Source organism: Pyxicephalus adspersus, chromosome 11, assembly GCF_032062135.1.
Source record: "Pyxicephalus adspersus chromosome 11, UCB_Pads_2.0, whole genome shotgun sequence".
NCBI lineage: Eukaryota > Metazoa > Chordata > Amphibia > Anura > Pyxicephalidae > Pyxicephalus > Pyxicephalus adspersus.
In genome coordinates, this window is record NC_092868.1 from 17,074,702 (window position 1) to 17,081,491 (window position 6,790).

At 42.0% G+C, this 6,790-nt stretch overlaps 1 protein-coding gene across 4 annotated transcripts in view; it reads right to left on the minus strand.

The window, feature by feature from the left end:
- LENG9 (leukocyte receptor cluster member 9) overlaps nt 1-2,217 on the minus strand; it is a 7,328-nt gene extending 5,111 nt beyond the window's left edge. For 3 of the 4 annotated variants that reach the window (XM_072425425.1, XM_072425422.1, XM_072425424.1), the window contains exon 1: nt 2,009-2,216. The gene's annotated coding sequence lies outside the window, so the exon portion shown is untranslated. Of the gene's footprint in view, nt 1-2,008 lie in introns of all 4 variants that reach the window. The other variant, XM_072425423.1, reaches the window with a different exon arrangement.
- Between the last annotated feature and the right edge of the window lie 4,573 nt (nt 2,218-6,790).

Consider the following 6,790-nt stretch of genomic DNA (forward strand, 5'->3'; position numbering starts at 1 on the left):
GTTAGCCCCAAATGTCCCCCACTTGCACCTATATTTACATTTTTATTTACCTGCACATCTTGGTTCTGGAGAAACTGGGGTTCAAGGTTGGGAAGTGGACTGTTATGTGTAACAGGGAAGCCCAGGTAAAAGATGATAAGCAAACAGGATAGCATAGTATGACATTTTTGTGAAAGGTAGGTATACATTTAGGGGCCTCGCCCATTTTCTCAGTGCTACGTAAGTGGGCTGGAAGTCCCCAATTCGCATTTTCAATTTTGGGCCCCTAGACTCTAGGGCCCCTAGGCTCTTGCTTTTAAAACAGCAACCCCAATGTTTATTTCTCAAAAGTTTTAAACTTGTGACCCCCATATCTTAAAATTTAGTAAAGAAGTTACTGGAAGCTTTGATGATCCTCTGTGTACCCTGACAATTTCAAGTCATTATGACTAACGGATTAGGAAGATTTGAACACAGTAAGTTGTTAGGCTGCAAAATATGTTAAGCACCTCTCACACACACAGCACTGTTGACGTCATTGTACATATATTTCACAGGCAGTTTTTTTTAGGGAATATGGGCAGTGATGAGGATGGGACAATGACTGTCCAGCCCTCATCTGCTAACATGAGCTGGGCAGTGATGAGAGGAGGACACTGGCTGTCCCACCCTCCTTTGCTATCACAGCATGACCACACATTTAACATTATATAAAAGAGTCACTTTCTCTTTTATGTAATGAAAAAGAGTGTGTTTTTTGGGAGGGCAGGGGGCTCTAATTCAGTTTTTACAGCCATGTTGGTACAGACTGAAGGTACAGTTGGAGGATAATACAAGAAGAAGTAAAAATTGGACATACTAAGGGGACAGGCATAAGAAAGGAGGAACAAAGTATAAAGGGAAGGTAGAACACTGACACAAGAGCTGCAGCTTTCCCCCACCCAGCTGAAAAAAATGCTGTGGAGAACACTGATGCTGATCTGCTTTGTAAATGTGCCCCTTAAGCTATGTACAGATGTCTTATTTATGTTGTTGGAAACAATCTTTCAAAAACACCTACAGTGCCACCTGAATGTAAGCGATGTACACAGAGTACTCTTAGTTCTATGGAGAACTTCTCTATAGGAAATGGTAGCAGCAATGGTAGATTGATAAAAAAATGTTGGTGGAACCACTGCACAAATACTAGATTTTGGCCTGAGACAATCATGACTGTTTGCGTCAAGCCAACTTATATCTACTATGTGTATGAAGCCTTAGTATGATCATAGACTGGCAGATGACAAGATAACTACCCCTCTTTAAACTACTCACCTGATCCCTGGGAGGCAGCGATAATTGTGGAACATCAACAACAATATTGAATATTTCCTCTACTGCAGGGTAGATTGCTAAACAACATTGGTGCACTGCTGTACACACACTAGATTTTCACTTAAGATGATCATGATCCATTCTCAGCTGAAAATGATCTAGAATGTGTACATAGCCTTAAAGAGGAATTAAACTAAAACTGCTCTTTTTCTGCCGGGTTCTTCTTTCTACATCCCCCGACCCAGGGGTAAGATCAAGGTGACGTAGATTGGGAAAAAAAGCTTGCCGATCTCACTAGGCATGCATAAGATCGGCAATTTTTTCCCCTTTTGACGAAAGGGCTCCTGCGCATGCCCGGTTGGTAGATGAAGAGGTACTGTAAGCATCCATCTTTAAACTTTTTACCTGAGCCCTGACAGCCAGCAATGACTGTGGGACATTACATTGATTTTTTCCTTCTCTTCTTGGGAGTTCAGAAACAGTCTGATAATCAAAACTTTTGTTCAAAAATAATATTTTGAATTAACTAGCATTGCATCCCAAAACACATAACCTTCAACGCAAGGCATGACTTATCCCATGGTGTCCCATTAGATAATTTTTCCCAATCTGGTAGGCAGAGTGTGAGCCCATCATCTAATGTCGAAGGGGAACCTTGAAGTCACCAAGTCTGTTATGCTACAATTATCTACATAACAACACTTTTAAAACTTACCAGAAGACTCGGATTTCAAGAAATGTCTATAGCTTCCTCCTCGTCCTTCGTATTATATACCTTGTACTGCGGATGATGTCTGGAATGATTCATATGTTCAGTGTGAAATACGTCACATTGTTTTTAGTTACGAAACAAAACATTGTAAAAAAAAAACAAGCAGGAAGTAGCTGTGTAAACAGCATGACAGTTAAACCCCACCTCACCCTGCAATGTGTTCTGGGATAGTTGAAGTACAAACTTCTTCCACAGGAGGGCAGAGATCCCCATATTATATGCATCGCTTTAGTGTTATGCTTTTCATGTCAGGAACAGACTGGCAAAACTGCTGAGAACATAAGCAGACTGTCTCCCACTGCCTGTCTGTGTCTGGCTTTAGTACTGACAATCTGACAATAACCAAAGTTGCTGAAATAAATATAAAAATCCCAATCTTCATATTGCTGTAAATGAATGACTGAAGACAGTATAGATTTGTAATGCATATATTGTAGAAAAGGAAATGTCTGATGCCAAATTCAGAGGACATTTGACATAATGTATGTCCATTTCACCTGGAAAGGGAATCAAAGGTCCTGGATAGTGTAATGTGTAATTATGTCGCTGCACATTTGTGTCATTTTAATAGGGATCCAGGCCTGAAGTGTCCTGGAGGGAATGGGTTGGCCAGACACTCCACTTCCAGGCCAGACATTCAGGAGAGTTGGTAAGCACCTGTCTCAGAATAAAAGGGAACCTGTCTTTGAGACAGGGAGGAGTTAAGGTCAGGTGTGGCTTAGGAAGAAAGGCTGTGTGAAACCTATGAACTCAAAGAAAATCCCCCACAGTTTAGGTTTGATAGGCCAGAAACTCTGGAGAGAGTGTTAAAGAGCCAGGAGGCTGAATTTTGTGTTTTTTTGTCATGCTGTGAATGCCAATAATCCCCTCATAGATCGTGGAGTTTTCTTCTAAATAAAAGTAGGCAAAGCACCCTGACATTGAACTACAGTCTGAAACTACATCTCAGCAGCGAGTGTGTTTGAAGCTAATCTCCCATACCATGTATAGATAAAAAGTTTTTGCAGATGCCCATGGTCCGCTTAGGATGGTTTTGCCTCACTGCCTTTACCTGTTGTAAGGAACATAATTTTGCTGTTTTTGTTTTTGTGTCGAGGCAGGCAGCAAGCAAGATAGGTCAGGTCACACGCCGGGGGTCAATTGCCTGGGATCCAGGAGTCAGACACCAGTGATACAGGGGCCACTGTGGGCACAGGAAGACACTGGAAGCAACAGGAGGCACAGGTGACTCAGATATCCACAGACAGACAGGAACACTGGAACAGCACTGGAAAGTTGGCTGGGAACCAACAGACTGGACAACGAGGGGTTAACGCAGGAGCTGGACAGAGGAAACACTGAATTAGGCACCAAGCAACAAAACAAGGGGCTCTGCACAATGGAGACACATTGCACAAACACTGAGTGCAGTGTGTGAGCTAGCTAAATAGGATGGTTAGGAGGCTATTTCCTGATTGGCCAGTGAGTTGGAGTCAGACCGCCTGCATGCACAGGAGACAGATACCTGCACTTTAGAGGGGAAGAGGTAAGTGTGACAAAATATAAGCTACGATTGCTGACAAACCCCAAGCTTTCTTTGCCTTCTTTATTATTTTAAGGATAAGGAAAAATGTTAGAATAAGTGAATGGTTTAGAGCAGTGGTCCCAAAACTCAGCACACTAGCTGAGAATAGCAGAGTAGTGTAAGAAAGCTGGGGTGCTGTCAGGTGTAAAAGCTGCTGGGAATGCCAGGGAAGTGTAAGCCTTACATACATTGCTCTGCCATTCTCAGCAGCTCCTGTGTAAGCAGTGTGAGAAGAGCCATCCGTGCTCCCACTGGTTGTGCTCCTGCTGTCACAAGCTTTTTGGGGTAGTTAGCCACAAGAGTCCCCCACTAGCACCTATATTTTAATATACCTACAGCTCCCTATTCCCGAGTATTTGGGGTTCAAAGAACATAAAGGGACATTTATATGTGACAGGGCATCATGGTATGGTAGGAGTGATGAAGTTTTGGTTGGGGGGGGGGGGGGGCGTCCCCCACTTATCCTACATTTCACTATACCTACAGCACTATACCTAGGCGGACATTTATATGTGACAGGGCATCATGGTATGGTAGGAGTGATGAAGTTTTGGTTGGGGGGGGGGGGGGGCGTCCCCCACTTATCCTACATTTCACTATACCTACAGCACTATACCTAGGCGGACATTTATATGTGACAGGGCATCATGGTATGGTAGGAGTGATGAAGTTTTGGTGGGCGGGTTATTCACAAGAATGCTCCACTTATCTTACATTTCCCTTTTCTCTACTGTTAAAGAGAATGGAGTGGCATATACGTCACGTATCTGTGCAAGTGAAGGTGTCTTTTTTTTATTTTCACTTTAGTTCCACCTAAATGAGAAAAGATCCTTGATTCTTATCTGCTGGTGTATTAGGGGTGTGAATGTTTCACAGCGCAAGGTGGGCGGGGAGCAGCACAGCTGATCTTTAAGGCCCATACAACACGCCCACTTTCTGGGGAGCTCACACTGAGATCTCATAGAAAAGAGAGGAGATGCGCATGCAGACAGTAGTGCGCATTCTGAAGGTAGGATTTTCTCATAGGACTCTGGTGCCTGTCATTTGACAGTGAGCTTTAACCACCTGGGCGTTACACTGATGTCTAGATTTCTGTACCAAAAGCGGTATACTGTTTTTCAAGAAATTTTTTTTTAAATTGTAGACCTGTAAGTTACAGAAATATGTCCGAACAGGGTTCTAGTAGATATCATGAATATAAAAAAAAAGTTTGAAACACACAATCATGTAAAAAAAAAAAAAATGTACTTTTAATAAAATCCTATCCTATTTTTTTTGCATAGAAATTTTTGTTTATATTGTGGGCTTGTAATTCTTAGGATTAACTCCCGGGTATGATAATTATATTTATTTATTATATTATAATCAAAAATTATAATATAATACATAATTATAAATAATAAGTTAAAAAAATAATGAAATAATAGACAACAATGTAATCTAAAAATAAAAAATAAAATTAAAAATGTACTTTTATTTTTATTTCATGTTGTGTGGTGTTTTTGTACTGTAAAAACCATTTGAAAGCAGATTACATTGTAACCTGCTTTTAAATTTCCCTCCCAGACACACCTCCATACATCACCACTCACATCACCCGGAAGTTGACTCATCCTCCGGGGTGATGTGAGGGGGGATTTCCCTGCCCTGCTCACAGAGACAGAGACGCTGCTGCTGCTGCTTGCATCTCCAGAGAGATGCAAAGCACAATGCAGGATTTCTGCATTGTGCTTCACATTTCACTGCAGATGCCAGCAGCAATATCAAATTTTTTATTGCTGCTGGAGGAGCTGCGGGGACCGGGTAAGTATTTTCTTTCAGTTGTAATCGGATTGTCATACAACATATGACAATTGGATTGCAATATAACGTTTGTTTACATTTTTAACCACCTGGTGAGAAAAATTCGGGTTTAACACTTTTTGCAAGTGTTTTTACCCCGAACCAAGGTCGGGTTTAACGGCCATGTGGTTAATCTGCATTATTATTATTATTATTAATATTAATAAACAGGATTTATATAGCGCCAACATATTACGCAGTGCTGTACATTAAATAGAGGTTGCAAATGACAGTCGAATAAAGACAGTGACACAGGAGGAGAGGACCATGCTCCAAAGAGCTTACAATCTAGGAGGTGGGGGAAGTAACACACAAGGGGGGGGGGGGGTATTTAGTGGTGGCAAGTACCTGTAGTGACGGTTTCAAAAGACATAAGAAGATGGGTAGGCAAGTTTGAAAAAATGGGTTTTAAATGCTCTTTTAAATGAGCAGAAAGTAGGAGCAAGCCGAAAAGGACTAGGGAGACCATTCCAGAGGGTCGGGGCAGCCCTAGAAAAGTCTTGAAAGTGACAGGACCTGGAAATGTTCTGAATATGGGGGGTAAATGAGAGGGCAGAATCAAAGGTGACACCAAGACAACGTGCCTGAAGGGAGGGACATATAACAGTGTTGTTAACTAGTTAATTAGTGTTGGTAATTAGTGTTGTTAATTTGTAATTTGAGGGGGGGAAGATGATGAGTTCTGTTTTATTCAGGTTGGGTTTCAGGAATCAGTCAGACATCCATGATGAGATGGCTGACAGGCAGCACGAGACCTTATCCAGAACTGAAGGAGACAAGTCAGGGGTGGACAGATAGATTTGAGTGTCATCAGCATACAGATGGTACTGTAAGCCAAAGGAGGATATGAGACTACCGAGAGAGGAGGTGTACAGAGAAAAGGGAACTGGTCCAAGGACTGATCCTTGGGGAACACCAACAGGGAGGAGGTATTACTGTTGAAAGAAACTTGAAAGGAGCCGTCAGACAGATAGGAAGCAAACCAAGAGAGAGCAGTGTCACTGATACCAATGGAGCACGTGATTTGTTCTAGAAGAGGGTGATCAACAATGTCAAAAGCAGAGGAAAGATCAAGGAGAAGGAGGAGGGAAAAGTTGCCTTGAGACTTAGCTCTGATGAGGTCATTGGCCACTTAGGCTTAGTCTAAATGGACTGTTTCCCCAGCATTTACCCTGAGGCTTTTAAAGCCCATGTTTGAAGTCCCCATGCTTTCCAATAAGCTAATCCACACCAGGACGTTTCCTTCAGGCACGTTTATGAGCTTTATCTCATAAACGTTTGCAACGTTTAAAAAATTTTTAACGCTCGATAATTGCGGG